Below are 17,001 nucleotides of genomic sequence, written 5' to 3' on the forward strand. Positions count from 1 at the left end.
TAAAGCACAAGTTCACTTCACTGTTCCGGCCACACGTTCACTTTGAAGCACTCAGAAAATCAGGACTTCAGGCGGTGTCTGTAAGCTTCGACGTGACAGACATGTTCTGGCACTTTTCCTCTCTAACCTGAATCAGTGGGGTCACTGCGAGCAGTAACTCAGGACAAGTGACGTCAGCTCTCTTGGTGGCAGCGTCCAGTAGCAGAGGTGAATCATCAGACAATGGACCTGAGTTTTAGGCAGTGCGAGTTGGAAAGACCCATCCACCCCCCCACCACACACACACACACACACACACACACACACACACACACACACACACACACACACACACAGTCTCATATGCACACAGGGCCCGGGTCCTGACTCTACTGTCTATAAATACGAACTGTAATCGAGGATGACTCAGACACTTCATGGCTCTCTATGGAGAGGCGGAAGATGGAGAGGGGTCGACAAAGAGTCTGTAGGAACAACGGAAGAAAGCAAGCTGAACCCTGCATTGGCAGCGGTAGTGTGTACATTGTAGCTTGAAGGCAAATTTATTTGTACAGAACATTTCATATATTGTGGCAATTAAAGGGCTTTACATAAAAAAGAAAAGGGCATATAAAAGTAGAAAAAGATTAAGTATAAAAGGAATAAAAATAAAATAATAAAAAGTGACATTTCAAAATCGAGGCTCAATCGGACTCTGTCGTTTACTAACCATTCAAAGAGACCAAAACACACTTTAAAGTCTGAGTGCCATTAGCAGCAATTAAAAGCAGAGGTGAACATGAAAGTCTTGAGTCCATTTTAAAAAGTGGCCAGACTTGGAGCAGATCCAAAATCTTCCCGATTTATATTCCTGGTATGTGTAGCATAGTAATTGCGGATTTACCGTATTTTGTTTTAATCCTAGGAGCAGTTAGCAGAGTGGTCCCTGATGACCTGAAAGACTAGAGGGTTCACAGTGTGGAATAAAATCACAGATGTATTTTGGACCTAAATTACCAAGTGATTTAGAGAGAAGAAGCAGCATTTTCAAGTCAATTCTATGATACACTCAAAGGCTGGTGTAATGCAGTGTGTTCAGCTCCTTTGTTAGCAGCTTCATTCTGAGGTAGCTGTAGCTGCCTAAGTGTTTGTGCGTGTTGTTTTTTTTCCACGAAGGCCCACTATCACGGTAGTCTAAATTACTGGAAATGAAAGCTCGAATTTGTTTTCGTAGGTCTTGTAAGATGATAGTAAGCCAGTTTTATTATTATTATTATTGGACTTGATGGGCGTGTTGAGATTTAAATCCGAGTCAAAAATACCCTCAAGATTTCTGGCTTGGTTGTTCAACTTCAAAGGAAAGGGAATCAAAATGTGCACTGGCCTTTCTTCTTCAGCACCACAGATGATTATCTCAGTTTTGTCTTTTTTTTACTCTGAGATAATTTCTGGCACATGTGGTCCAAGCTCACAATTGGCATTCTGGCAGAAAATGGTGGACAAAGAACAGGAGGTAGGGTTTCCTACATGACTTCTTGAAATACTGGAACTTCTTAATTAAGAATGAAACATGGCTATCATAGTCTGCTTATAGAATATGTGCTTGTTACTGACACCCAGACAGATGGATTAAAAGGCTGTAATAAGTAATAAATAATACCCCAAAATGAAGCCAATTATTGCAGCTTTGTCATTATATACATTCTAAGTGTTCTTTTTTATGTTGATTCATTCATTATCTGCTTTAGTAAATGTATAGTCTCAGAAATTATTGACTGTTCTGCAAGTCTGTTAGCCAATATGGAGAAGGTGCAAATGTAGATGACAATAATCCTTCACTTCTTCAGATTTTGAACGATTACATGTTGTGGCTGATTTATTTATGCGCAGTTGTTAGTAAAATGACCTTTTTTATTCCTGATAATATATTTCCTCATAACCTTGCCTTTTCCTGTACATGATGTCGTATTAATGACAGAGTGCACACATGTATGTGCAAACACTATCTAATTAACATAGCAATTAGCCATGAGCAGGCCCAAAACAGACACTATGAGGAGTCTCAGGCCAGAAAACTGTGTTCCCTTGTGGGCCACTGAATAGAAGTGGCTTGCTCTTGTGTGCTCTGTCTAAGGCTGTATGTTAATTTATGCCGTGTGACTAGATGATAATTCATGCCTAAATTACCAGACTTCAACCCCCAATCCCAAAATCCAGACATGTGTCTGTGGGAGCAGAAGACCCTAAATCAACACCAGACATATTCACATCGCCCACACTGAGACAGATTTACCAGCTAACCTGTGTAAAGCAGAGCGAAGCGTTCCTTTAACCACACATTGCTATATTTTTTAAATGTCAACAAGCATTGTGTCAAATTTCTAAAACTGTTTCTACAGGAATTAAGCAGCATTTACTGTGATTTATTTTGTTGAGTCATTTGTTTAAAAAAAATAATATATTTAAATAACTGTTTGACAAAATTATATATGATATGGTCTCCATTTTTCTTTATACACTGAAAATCACTGTATGATACTTACTGCTATGTACATGCCTGTGGTCCAAGTTTTCAAAGTTTTGATGTCAAAGTGTTTGTTGTGCTGCCAGTGTGACAGGAAATAGAATTTATCAACATGGAAACAAAGGTGTTATAGGCCCCTAGGGGGAAAGGGTCTAACTGGGGTCAGGACTGGGGGGCTTTGTCTAGACGGCCCGCTTTTGTGGTTGCAGGGTTTCAGCCTTCATGTCACCCTTTCAATAGGAGAACTTGACCCGTGTCTAGCTGCCATGGGACTCACAGACAAGGAGACCGGGAGAGATGGGCTGGAAAGACAGTGGGACAACTAAGAAAGTAATAAGCTTTTTGCATTTTAAGCAGTGGAGGGCCTGACTTTTAAAATACTCTTATTTTATGGTGATAAAACCTAAACGAAACACTGGTGGGAAATTGCATGTCATTTCCCTTTCAGCTTTTACTGTAGCTTATTTGAGGCTTTCCTTCAGGTTGTAACTTCAAAATTTTTCCAGTTCCTCTGTATAAGTGCATCACTCCAAACATTAATACAGAAAATATATTGTCATAAACGGGTAAAATCAACTAGTCGCATTACCAATACACAGGAACACTACAAGAACACCAAAACACCCTTTAGATGCCAAATTCAAATAAATTCCTCCTACACTCTCAGCTCCTGTCTTGGTCTATGTGGAGGGAGCAGGGTGCTGCTACAGGGCATGGTATAATTGAAAGGCTGTAGAAGAATACGCCTTGTTTAAACCAACCAGCAGGCAGGGAGGGCATGATGGGAAAACAAAGCCAGGGCCCTCCAGGAGTGGGTGACACGACATCACTAATGGCAGAGCAGACAGGATCACTGCTTCTGTTTTGTTACCCTTAGTCCTTATGACAACCAGCCGGTCTGAGATACCACAGTACAATTCAAGAATTCAAATGTGAAGTTTGCACAGCTGAATTAAGTTGGTTCACCGGGATCTAAGAGTGCTCTCCTGGGAACTGATTCCAAAGTTATTTCCTCTTTTTTTGTGGAAATATATTGTCAAACATCCATGTAATTTAAGGAACAGTAGAAAGAAAAAATGGGTCAAAAAATAATTAATTTATATTTTGGAGCTATGATGGCTTTATAAGTGTAACTGTAAACTGAATTCCATATTTTCACCTTTGATATAGTTTCATGCTTCCACAAATATATGATACGGCCAGAGGGAGTACATAGGGGTTAATTTGGCACTGCACATGTGACAGAACCTCTTTTTTTCCTCACTCCCTTCCATATATAGTGCCCATATACTGTAAATATGCATAGCTGTGGCCAGTAAGTGATAGGTGACTGCACAGAGTGTAGAGAGTATGAATAAACTATTCTTTCCTAAACAATATTGAAAATCTATGATGTTCCCTGAGACCCTTCATTACACATCTGTTTTGTTTTTTTCATTCTATGGATGGGAGTTTGACATGGGCTGTATCTCTGGGATATAAGATACAGCAGCTGTGAATTCCCTCAAAGCAAATCAGCAGGCATGTCCGTCTCTTATTGACCCACATAAGGAATCCCCACCCACCACTTGCAAGACGGCGGCTCATTTTAGCTAGTAATAAATATCAATGTTACATATCAATAAACCCATCTGAGAGGAGGGTAAAAATAGCAGGGAGGAAAGGAGGTTAGATTGAACAGGGGACAGATGTGGGGAATGCGAGAGGGCAGAGGTGGGAGAATGGAGAGAGAGGATGCGAGTAAGAAGAAAGCGGGAGAGAAGAAGAAAGTGAAGGCTGCTCGTCTGTTTCGGCGCTGTGGTCTCGTGCCTCCTGGGATAGCCGAACACTCTGTCAACATTCTACACTTCAAAATCAATCACTCTCAACTGGACACAAAGAGAAAGACACACTTGTGCACACTCACACACACAAGAAAACGTACGTTCTCACAGGCAAAGTCTTCCGTCCTTGTCCAGCTTCCAACGCAGAAGCCTTAGCACGTCAAAACTATATGTGGTGGCAGGTTGTTGTGATGTGATGTGATCATTGTAGAGGAAGAGGATCGGACGTCAGATCACCAACATTCCCCAAATTTAGAAGACATATTGAGACATTACTGGGCTTTATTACCTGTTCCATGGTCCAGTGAGATGCAGAGCCCATCTCCTACCTACATACACTGATATCCTGGGGATGGTTTGTGCATCTGCCACTCCAAGTGGTCGTGGCACAAATCCACATACGTCGACCAACACTGACAGCATTAAATATAGCCTGTATAACACCCAAAGTTTTGCCCCGCGTGTGAAAAGTAATCGCATATATGACCAGCCCGTTCTCCCTTTATCAAAGCTGTTGGCGTCAGAGATGCGCACAAGGTGCCCTTTGGCATCACTGGTGTGATAACCTGCATCGAAGAATGAGCTCATTGGGTGAAGTACAAAGACCATACAGAGAGACTGTCGGGAGTGGTTAGATGGGAGACAATATTTTTAACATTGCAGAAAAATTCCTTATTTTAACCTAAACCATGATCTTTACCTAACCCTAACCAAATAGTTTTGGTGCCTAACCGTAACCAAATTGCGTCCATGTCACATTTAACCCAAACCATGATCTTTTCCAAAAACTAACCACGTAGTTTTGGTGCCTAAACCTACAACAACTCAATTTCTATGCCTATCTGAGGCAAAACATCACACTGACTCTGTATCTTCTAGTGGACTGATGGGAGTATTACACACTTTAATGTGATACTGGGTTGATTAAATAACATCTAGTTTAAAAATAAAACAACTGAACACATTTGTAACATGATGGATGTTGCTGAAAGGATACATGAGTTGATCTAACAGGTCTGCGGAGGTACATCAGCTATATAAGACTGGGAACTGTGGATCTACAGCATTAGACTTATTTTGATCCTTGTTTAATACACACTAGTACATCTAACCCAGTTCATTCGTGACACTTAAAAACTTCTTCACAGTAAAGTACCTTTAATCTCCACAAACTTGTATGATCAGTCTAACTCCTGTTTCTAGCCTCAGATTTCAGTAACAATTTTAAACCAGCTGCTGTTTAAAATACACACACACCACTGTATTGCATGCTATGGTACTGAAATACTATGTAGCCAGCAGCTTCTATGGTCTCCAGATCTTCGAAGGGAATAACCATAAAGTTAAACACATACCAAAGGTAATTTCAGTAAGACCTCATTTTTCTCACTGTGAAGTTTCCAGACTTGGAGTTCTGTATCTTGTCGTCTGTTGGGATCATGGGGCGGATAGTACTTGTGAATCTTCTCCCAAACAAAATAAGATAACACAAAGTCCTGCTATCTGCAGATAAAAGTGAAATACTGTGCCGTCTGGTGAAAAAAAAACAGGAGGGAGACAAAAAAAAAAGGAGTAAAAAAGTTCTATCACATAATGGAGTTTAGAAGTTCTATTCTTTACTTTTCCTCGCCAGCAGTTACCAAGGTCATATTCATGGACCAAAAAACCCCACCTTAATGTGAAAAGAAATGTTTTTCAAAGCTCTGCATCAAAAGTAGAATTCTTGCATTCAATTGTTCAATTCAGTTGTACTGAAAGATATTGACAGCTGCAATATGATTCCAGTAAAACTGAGATCCATGTTTTCACATGTTTGATTCTGTCAAACTGCAAAATTATCCACGAGCCAATGTGTATGGTAAACATTCTCTTTCACGGGCAATGCCAGGTTATTGATGAAGCTATACAATCATGTTGTCTGCACACTATAGGTAACACCGTTTCATGTAATTCAGCCTCCAATCTCGAGGAGAAATTTGTTCCCATGCTACAACCGAGACTCATTCGTAGTTCTGTCATATCAGGAGAAAACTGGAAAAGGTTTGGAACTTAATTGGAGCTCTGATTAAGAATTAGAAAAAACATGATGATCACAGTTTCTACCTGAGTGAAAATCCAAAATTAGTTTAATTGCAGTAATGATATTAAATATTTGTGACGTAAGCTTGACCAAAATTTGGAAAACCTCTGTCTACTAAATGCATAAGTAATGTATGCAAATTTGTTTAAACTGACATAAACCACCCAAGTCAAACTTAAGTGCTTGTGCTTGTGTTAACCAGGCAACACAGTCTCACATCAAAATGTGTTATAGCTACATTGCTCCACAGCCCAAAATGTATTTGTTTCACAATAACAGCTTTAAATTGTGAGATACCAATTTTTTTCTTGGCCTTTTCTTTTTGATTGGCCTGTGTCCGCATCACGTGATTGTCCAACAAAGCCTGCTGGCATCTCAGACAAATGTACAAGGTGCCTTAGGTTTAGACATGTGGTTAAATTTAGTGAAAGATAATGGTTGGAGTTAGATGTTATACGTGTGCAGATGGGTACCAATAACACGTGGTTAGGTTTAAGAAAAGATCATGGTTTGGATTACTTAGGTAAGTTAAGTTACGTTACCCAAATCGCTCTTTCACTGACTTAAACAGCAGTCTTCTGGGCGAATGTCCTGTGTAGGATCCATCCAAACCACCCTCTTCTTTCTATGCAATAACATTCTCCCCTGTCATGGTCCACCTAATACATTTTACCGCTGTGGACCAATATAGCTGTTACACATTTTGTGTTTAGACTGGGCTGTAAGCAGCACATGTTGCACATATAATACTGGACATATTAAAATGAAATCAATATCTCTTATTGTGAGCAGCATATGTGGGAGAAATCTTTAATTTTATATATCCTTGTCAGTGTGTCATACGTGCATTGCATTGCTGCATTTTTGTTGGCATGACCTTATCTGTGTTATCACCGCTTTTATCAGGATGGATGTAGCCGGTGGAAAATAAGAACATAATGTCACTGAGACACCCGTGGCTGTTTAGTTCCTTATGTGGTTAATTGTTACAGTGTACCTTTGAGGTGAAGAATGTTCTTTCAGTAGCTGGAATAACTGGATAGCTTGCACACGATTTCGTGTTGCAGCCGTCAAATTGATGTCAAGACAAATTTGAGCTTTTTTAACACTCCTGAGACACTTTTTTGTTGACGTTTTCCTTTATTTTGCAAGTTACCTGTAGATGTGACACTGCTGGCTCCAGGGCATCCTTTGTCTCATCAGAAAAGCCACTAGCAGTTGATACAAACATCATTGGACACTCCTGGAATACACACCATCTCGCCTGTCACACTGTAACAATCACATTGACTGTGCTGCAAACATGAGGTGCAAAAATGTACACTGGCACAGCCATCAGCTTGGATTCATGTCCCATATGACCACTGACGGGTGTCTGTGTGAGTGTGGATGTGTGTGTTTTTGTGTGTGTGTCTGTCTGTCTGAGGGGATAGGTGGAGGCCATCTTTCATCTCGTGCTGTGATCAGGTATTCTACATGATATGATATGATGATACAGGCCCAATTAAGGGATGGGGCTGTGTGAAAAATGTGATGACAGGGCAAGCGGAAGACTAGACTGTGATCTGACATCTGAGAGGGAGAGAACTACAAGGAAGAGAGAGCAGAAGAGTGAGCAAGGTAGCAAAAGAATGGCTTTGGGTGGGGGAGGACAAGCGGGGACAGATGAGCCTGAGAGACGGTTGTAGGAAAGAAGGGAAGAGTGATGCTGGTAAAGGGAATGAAGATGGGGTAAGTGTGAGAAAAATAGCGAGAATGAATGTTAAGCAGGGAGGGACAGCGAGAATTAATATGATTAGGAAGGAAAAGGCAAAATGGAGAGGCACATGAAGATAAATGAAGTGTAATAAAAAGACAGAAAAGGGAGAAAAATTGTGCTTTTTTTCCCCCATAAGAAACAATTTGTCAGAAAAAGTTATGATCCTAATTTTTATCCTTCTTGTGGAGGATTTTAGGGAAACTTTGACAGGGAAATAAAAGTCTGACTTTAATATTTTACTGACATGGAATGGAGCAGATTTTGAACAGGGAGCCTTCTTGGTTCCTGTATGAAATCTGTTTCCCCACATTTCGTAAGTTTGTCTGGATAAACTACAACTGTGTCAGGTGTATGATTTTGATCAGGTCGCATGGCGCTTTGATCACACTGCCAGCTTTTATCAGTGTGCGTGCTCTTTTCATAACCAAATAGGACCCAATTATGTCAAGCACATTGTTCTTTACCTGGAGTGCCAGAACACTGCACAGGAAGGAAGAAATAACTCACACTTAACACATCACTTGAAGGAAGAAAAGCATCTTTATTTAGCTGTCAAAAAATATACTTGTTAGACTCAATCATTTACATGGAATAAATGCAAGTCTTAATGTGTAGAATATTTTCATCTTATTTTGGGAAGTGTTCTGCCATATTTTAAAATTAAAAATAAATACATTGATGCCTATTAGGGCAAAGTAACAGTGTTGGAATTACTATTTTCAGGCCATTTTTTGGGGGAGTATTTGTCAATTTGGTCAACAGTTTTCTGGAACTAGTTGACAGGAATATGAAAATAAAGAGTGCATTGCAGGTTCAAGTGTCGTAGAGAGTTTGTCACCAGAGCTTGTGAGATATACGAGTAGACATCTTGAGGCTTCTGTGTTGCTGAAATTTACGCTCCTTTCTACTTGATCAGGAGAACTCCTTTCCCTAAAAAAAAGAAATATGAAAACAATTTAAACAATTCATTCCAGGAATCTCAATTGATCATTAAAACTTCTTTTCATTTTATTACAACAACAACAAAAACATGACATTTCCTCTGAACAAAACATGTACTTTAACAAATACAATTTAGTTTATCTTTCAGCTAACAGAATGGCATGCTTAGATGCTCAGATGAAGCAGGTGTTAGTTACACTTTATCCACAACAAACACATAACCTCTGTGCATTACTAAAGCATGAGGGACAGCACTTGTTGTAGAGTTTCATCACATCCCATAGCAAGATCCTTGAATGAAAGGAGCTCAGTGAGCTGTGAGTTCCCAGTGTACTTGAAGGCGACAAAGGCCTCAGCAATATCCGCTGACATTAGTCCCCCTCATATCACACTGCACTTTCCTCCCATTGTTCCCTCTGCACTTCTCACATGTATTGTCTTACATGATATCCTTAGAACCTGATAAGACGCCCAGTGAAGGTTTTTGTAGCTGAGGACACAGGCCTGGGAGTGTCTCAGGGTTACAGCTGCTTATTATTCTCTCATAGAGGGGACTGGAAGACTGTAGGGTCTGGGGAACGCCTTATCGGATCCCCTGTACACTCACCCTAACCTGGGTTACCTGCACCTCCAGCCCTTCCTCCATTACTCCTGCCATACCTGACACTCCCTTCCTCCAAAAAGACATTATGGTATTACATTTCCCAGAAACTATAGAGCTCGTTGACAAGCATGGGAGGTATTCTGGGGCCCAATATGAGTGTATGGGCTGTACAGAACAGCTGGGGTCATTTGAGACAGTAAGAATAGGTGACTGGCTCAGTCGAATCGTCAATACATGTTGTCATTGTCTGCATCAGACAATAAAGACAGAGCAGCACGTCACTTCAGGAAAGGTTTACTTACTTTCTATTTGCTGATTTATCTTGTCAGAAATTTGAAGTGTCTTAAACGCAGATGACTCCTTTGCAAGCAACTATAAGTCAGTAACTCCCCTAAGTTTTTTGGGGGGATTTCAGAATATACAAAAGTACTGCTTTGGCCAAGCTGTCTCCTTCAACAAATTTCTCTCATGTTTGGCTGACAGTACAGAACAGTTCAGGGTTGGCAGGGGGTCCCTGGGCCATCAACAGCCAAACTCAGCCCAACTCCAAAAGATAAAGGGCGGTGGATTCAGACAACTCAAGCACACCACCCTGTCTACTCACAGCACCTCAAGGGCACCCACTGCCTGCCTGTCTATCTGTGGCAGCTTATCGTAGTCAAAACTACATGTGCCTCTCTATGCATCCTCCTGATGTTCTCTGCTGACACTGCAGTTTAATGCCTGTATATAAGAATGATGTCCACTGTGTGTGTGTGTGCGTGTGTGTGTGTGTGTGTGTGTGTGTGTGTGCGCGCGCGTTTGTGTGTGTGCGCGCGTGTTTTCAGTGACTTAGGACCACAAAAAACAAAAATGCAACACCTGCTTTGATATAACTTATGAAATACAATTATTTATTTTTTTTTTACTCCTATGACTTTCATACAGCTTGAGAAGCCTGCCGAAGTATCAAAAGATGCTACAAAGAAATTTTACTTCAAACAAGATGGCTTTACACAAGCCATGTACTCAAAACACAACAACTGGTTTGAAGTTTTAAGTAATCTTTTAGCAACCAGGGCATATTTTTATATTTTGGCCTTTATTCTCATACTTGTCATAACATTTCATTGACTGGTTAACTGTGGAGACAGACATCTTGCGGCTTAACAATAGACCAATATAGTGTTATTGGTTGTTTTTTGTGACCCTCAAACATGACCTGCGGGAGTGTTTTTTTGGTTTTTTTGGTTTTTGTTTTTGTTTTTTAATTAGCGCCCTTGGTTCATTTTAGGCAAAAAAAACCCCAAAAAACTTGATTAGGGTTAGGAAAAAATAGCCGTTTTGGTACAAATTATGACTTTAAAGGTGTTACGCTATAAAGTTACTACTATAGACATCATCTGTACTGCATCACTTCTCCGGGACACACAGCAACATAACTGATACCAGTTTATCCATTTTTTTCTTAGTGACCCAAACCGCTTTCTGTGTTTAGAGGTGGAGACAAAAAAAATTACTATAAATTTACTATAATCACAGGACTAACCCAGTTTAACTGAACCAGACTGGTGGTTATTGGGGATGGCTCTTCATTTTGCATTGGTCCAAACATTCTGTATCTAGAAATGTCATTGTCCTCAGGTCTCTTTAATTAAACTGGGAAAATATATGCCAATGTCTTAACTAATAGGAATAATAGACAAAACATGAAAGATGAAATGAAAGTGTGTCCTTTAAAGTGTCAATAATTTGTAACATGGTGCAACTCAATAAACAACATAATCTAAATTTAAGTGTGATGAAAAATGTATATATAATTTCTCATTTTAATTGTGGGCATTCTCCAGTGCCAATAGACCCAGTTTTCCCCAGACCAGATCTACAAGCATGGATAGTTGTCATGCTCTTCATCACAATGCCCATTTATGTGGAAAAATACTGGAATTTTTGGGAGTGCTCTCCCCTCATCCACAAAAAAGGATTTCATGTCAAAGTGTCCCTCAGGAAATTGACAAAGGCAGAAAGTAGTGCCTGGTGTTGCCCCAAGTCTTATAACAGGGTGGAGGAGTTTTATGCCTTTTTCTCTTTCTGCTAACTACTCCCAGTAGACAGCAGTCAGATGCCTCTCCACGAGGGGGAAACTGATGCTGCTGATCTGCAGAGAATAAGACTCGACTAAACTGGAAGAGAATACGTATACAGACTCGGTGCAGGAGTGCAATGATGCACATATATACAGGTACAAACACAGAGTATTCACTTACATTCTATAATCGATGACCGGTGAGGTTTTAACACAGAACTGTACAAACGGATGGCAACAAACACACTGCGGGCAATAAATTGACACACATGTAAACATACATGCACAAAGATGTGGCACACACGCAACACATCTCTTCCACCACCCTATTCTCTGCCTCTCCTTTTTCTCTATCTCTGCCCATTCTTCTGAACCTTAGGGAGACATATTCTTTTCATCTGTCAGTATGGATGGAAACAGACATGTTCAAAACACACAACAATGGCCTCGCCAGCACCAAGGAGGCTCTATGTTTTGTATGCTTGAAGCACTGCATTATCTCCTAAGTGTCTAGCAACCCCAGCATAGTAAATAATGGATGCTCCTCTTCTTTCTGAAAAAAACTATCTTTCACTTCAGGGACCAGTCATGGTTTACCTGTATAAATGCCCTTTCTGTGTCTTTGGAGAAATGAATAGCACTAAAGGATGTGGGTCAGACGATTTCATTAGCAAAGCATTTCTCTCCGCGTCTCCTTCAATCAGTGGTTTGACAGAAGCAATGTCACTCAAAATGCCTCACAGACACTTTCATATAGAATTCTCAGTGAAAGAAAGCGCAGAGATGGGTGATCCATAGCAAGGTATTTTTGAAATATAGCCCATCTAACAAGAGGGCAGAAACAGTTATGTTTGAAAGGAGAGAGCTCAGTCACCTCTGAGATCAGCTGAATATCCTTGACGTCTTTAACGTGGAGACTCCAGTCATCATGCCATTTGTTTATGGGTCTCGATCAGAGCCGTCTCCATCCAACCTAGAGGCACAGGAAAGGTATTATGATTAGTGTTATAGACGTACAGGTATACACATCGCTGTACACAATTCACACATTCTGTTTGGAATCACACTTTATCAGAGGTCTTTTTGCCTACTTGTTTCTTTCTTCTTCTTTGTACAGTTAAAACAAAACATTAAGTGGATTTGCGCTGGACTACAGTGTGCCACTACATAGCTAAGTCTCTTTGGTCTCCCTCCCCCGTTCATTCTGAGGTTACATCGAAAGAGTTTCAGCTATTGTGAATTATTTACTTGATTTACCATTCGGCCCTTTAACCCCTCAGCAAATGCACAGGCTGTCAGGGTTAAAAATATACTCCCACAGGATCTGAGTTTGAGTCCATGCGTGTGAGTTTGTGAGTGCTTGTGTGTGGACAGGAAGGTGGATTTGAAATATAAAACAATATATAACCCATGTCACATAAAGCACCTTCCATTCTCTCTCTCTTTTACTGACACACACACACACACACACACACACACACACACACACACACACACACACACACACACAAGAACTCATCAGAGCATCATTATGTGGATACTTTCTGAGTGAGAATCCAGGCCATCCCAAATGGGATTATTATAACACAGCTTGATCTGTGCAAGAGCTATGGGTGTGATTGTGTGAGTCTGTGCGAGGCAGTGTGTGTTTGTGTGTGTGCATGTTTGTTAGACAGTGAGTGAGATCTGACCTGAGTGAATGTGAGGGTACACCTTTCTGTCTGTGACATATAAAATATATAGCATAAACCTGTGCCATGCCGAGCCATTAGCAAGAAGGTGTTTTCACTGACAACTGTGTCAAACTACAAAAGCTGGCTTCCATTCACTTACAAGAGAGTATGTATACATCAGAAATATTCATGTTAAGCCTCTGAGTCAAAGACGAAAATAAAGGTGTATGAGATACATGCATATGTGTCAGCAAACTGATTGAGGCTTTAGCAGCTTCCCTCTCTGAGTGACTGAATATTAATGTCACTGAGATATGTGGGCCTTAATGGATCACACACACACACACACACACACACACACACACCTACTCCAACTTTCCTTGGCCATGTTGCCGTGGTATATCCCTGCATGTAGCAAGGTTGTCATGGATACACCCAGACACATCCGCCATCCCGTAAGCGGGGGGATGCTGAGCGCTTCAGAGGGGCTGGCGCCGAGGCTTTCCCCCCTCCTACCCCAAACCCTCAGCCCCCATTCTCTACCCCTTCCCCCAAAATGAATCCCTGTCCCTTATTCTCCCCGAAAACCGGCTCAACCTTTAAAAGGCTCTCTGCTTGTCAACTGCTAGGCCTGGAAGCACACAGCTGCTATCTTTTTCCTATGTTGCGGCCTTCCTTACCCCTAATGGATTGTAATATCACTGAAACGTGATGAAACAATGAGGACTGAGCTATAAATAGAAAAAAACACTTTGGTACCAGTTTAACTCGTGTCTGAGAAACGCTAAAATAGATGTTGAACTGGGAAAATGTGTGTGTATGCGTGTACAGGGGTGTGTGAGTGTTAGCCTCAGGGCTGTGGTTAAGCCTGTAGTTCATCCTGAACTGATCCTTTTCATTAGACATTATCAATAATTCAACATTGCACTTGCTTTAATGGTTTAATGTGGGCAAACCCTCAATCTGCCCACATCCACACTGACACACACACACACACACACACACACACACACACACACACACACACACACACACACACATACACTCAGCTTAATAGCACTCACTCTCTTGGCCTGCACCCAAAGCCACCGAGGTGAATATAGACGTGTAAACGTGCACATAACACAGTCAGCACACCTAAAGCTTTCTAGTGTTAAAATACCTATCAATCAGAAACACCATTTGGCCCAACCAGAGAGCCACAGGATGCCTTGATTTAAATAAGAAATAATGTGTTATTTCCCCACAAAAGTCTGTTTTACTGTATATCAAGTTATATTTGCAATAAAAAGGCACATCAAATCCTCTAGTCTAACACCAGGAAATGAAAGGGTTAATCTTTTATGACATGCCCCCTCCTGTTTCTGCTCGCTTTTCCCTCCCTTTCATATTCTCCAGTATGGCAGTGCTCACTGCCTGCACATATGCTGAAAAAAAATAATCCTCTTTGATTGGAAGGCTAATTTGAAGTGTCAATTATTCTTATGCAAATGAAGGTACAGTTTCTCACATCTGAAATAGGTTAAGGGCACAGATGTGTGCGTGTGCGTGCACAGATCTCCCTCCAAAAACATACAGCGCCATTCCATCCCCCCTCCAACTCCTCATCTATACCTCTTAGGGAAGAAAGCTGACATACAAAGAGAGCCAGTATAATGGGACGAGGATATTTGCATGCACATTGTCCACACCGAACGCTAAACAGATCATAAATTGAGAGTACAATCTCAACACTGTAACAAAGGCATAGAAGTGCAAGTCGGCTCCCAAAACATTCGACAATACAGCGGCATATTTCTATGTTGTAATGTAAATAATGAAATGATGTTCGGTAAACAGGAACACAGAAAGAGCTTGGATGTATCATGGGAAGTATTGTGGGTGAACAAAACAGTTTGCTAAAGCTTTTGTCATCTAAACACTTTCCGGTAACATTCTCTTTTTCTATTGCCACACCAGAGGTGCAAGCGAGGAATATAATCCAAGTGTCTGTACAGAGAAAGAGCGACAACAAGATCCTGTTTAAACAAGAAGAGAGAGGGAAAGAAGAAGAGAGAGTGGTAGTGTGTGCCGAAAAGCATATATTCGTTCCTAAGTACAGTACAGTACTGTATGAGTGCATGCTTCTCTTGATTGTAATTAAAGCTATGGACTCAAACCTCAAACTGGATTGGAAATTTATACTGACAAAGAGAGACAAAATGAGGATGAAAAGAAGAAAGGGGAAAAAAATGAAGCAGACAGACAGAAGATTCTACAAATAGACTCTGTTGTCTGACCCTCTCAGCTGATGTGGCAGTTCAAGTAAGAAAAAGGCTTTTCAGGCCCAAAACAGGATCAAACAACCTGCTGTAGAGTCCGGTTACACCATAACAATAGCTTACATTCACTCCCGGCTTCAACACACAAGCTTTTACCTCAAAGGGAGAAGAGGGAGAGAGTAGGTCTGGTTTGGAGGGTGGGTTTGTGCGGGTATATGGAAGGGAGTATAGCGATATCTTAGACGATAATGGTGTTCAACAGATTGGATGGTATCAGCCTACCATGTTTGTTTTCAACTGTCAGCTTCTGCAGCTCTACTGAGATCTATGGTCAACCTTGCAGACACTCTCAATCTCAAGGAACCTTTAGATATTGTCAGAGAACGTGAAGGACGCTGATAGATAGCATTCAAAACTCTGAGATAAAGAACTTGCAAAACGAGAGCAGCTGAGGACAGATAATAAAGTGAAACCAGAATACTTGCAAATGTCAAAATCTGTAAACTGATTGCATTAATCATTTGATGGACTTTTAATTGACTGGTGAATGAAAAAAAAAAAAAAATCGGTTTTGCACTTCCCTTCATCAGTTCAGGATTCTATCTTCAACAAATATTGACAAATTACTAAAGACACATATAGGCAACTACAAAAGCCGTCCCTGTAAGCTTCTCTTTCCACAGCAGACTAACTGATTAATCACATGCGAACAATAGACAGCTATTGTATGCTAACCTGCTAAGACCCTGCTTCTCAAGCAATGAACAGTAGCCCTGGCAGTTTGTATTTGTTTTGCGTTGGCTCAGTAGTTCTGGAGAAATTAGTATGCAGTCAGGGATGGGAGGGCTTGTCAAGATCAGGAAGAAATCTCTACCCACCCACTGAGTAGATCTACATTCATGAACAAGGTTGACAAGAAAGCTGACTAGTGTAAAGACAAGGAGCAAATAAAATGGCAGAGAACACCCTGAATATTCTTTTTCATACGAGTGCGCTGAGAACACCTCCACAGACAGGCCTGTTCTCTAACTGTCTGTCTCGTATGTCGGTTCATCTGTCAAGACACTCACTCTCCCTTTTTCTTTTTCACACCCTCTAGCCCCTTTTCTCTTTTCGAAAACTAGGTGTCATGCACGTCAAAATGCTAAGGCCAGCCCTTTTGAGGGTGTTCTGCTGGACCATAGAGCGAATAAACATCCATGTCAGGAGAAAGCGATCTGGGGCCCTTCTCTCGCTGAGCCCGAGCTCTCCTGGGAAACACACAGCTCATACAATGGATAGAGTAGGCCTT

At 40.9% G+C, this 17,001-nt stretch overlaps 1 long non-coding RNA gene across 1 annotated transcript in view; it reads right to left on the reverse strand.

Annotated features, from left to right (window-relative positions):
• Positions 1-8,686: 8,686 nt before the first annotated feature.
• LOC138215717 (uncharacterized) overlaps positions 8,687-17,001 on the reverse strand; it is a 39,450-nt gene continuing 31,135 nt past the window's right edge. The window contains exons 3-4 of the long non-coding RNA XR_011179757.1: positions 12,651-12,749; positions 8,687-9,095 (exon numbers count right to left, since the gene is read on the reverse strand). This is a non-coding gene — a long non-coding RNA (uncharacterized lncRNA). The remainder of the gene's footprint in view (positions 9,096-12,650; positions 12,750-17,001) is intronic.

Source organism: Embiotoca jacksoni, unplaced genomic scaffold, assembly GCF_022577435.1.
Source record: "Embiotoca jacksoni isolate LCO1_2020_lvr unplaced genomic scaffold, fEmbJac1.0.p SCAF_8, whole genome shotgun sequence".
Lineage (NCBI taxonomy): Eukaryota > Metazoa > Chordata > Actinopteri > Embiotocidae > Embiotoca > Embiotoca jacksoni.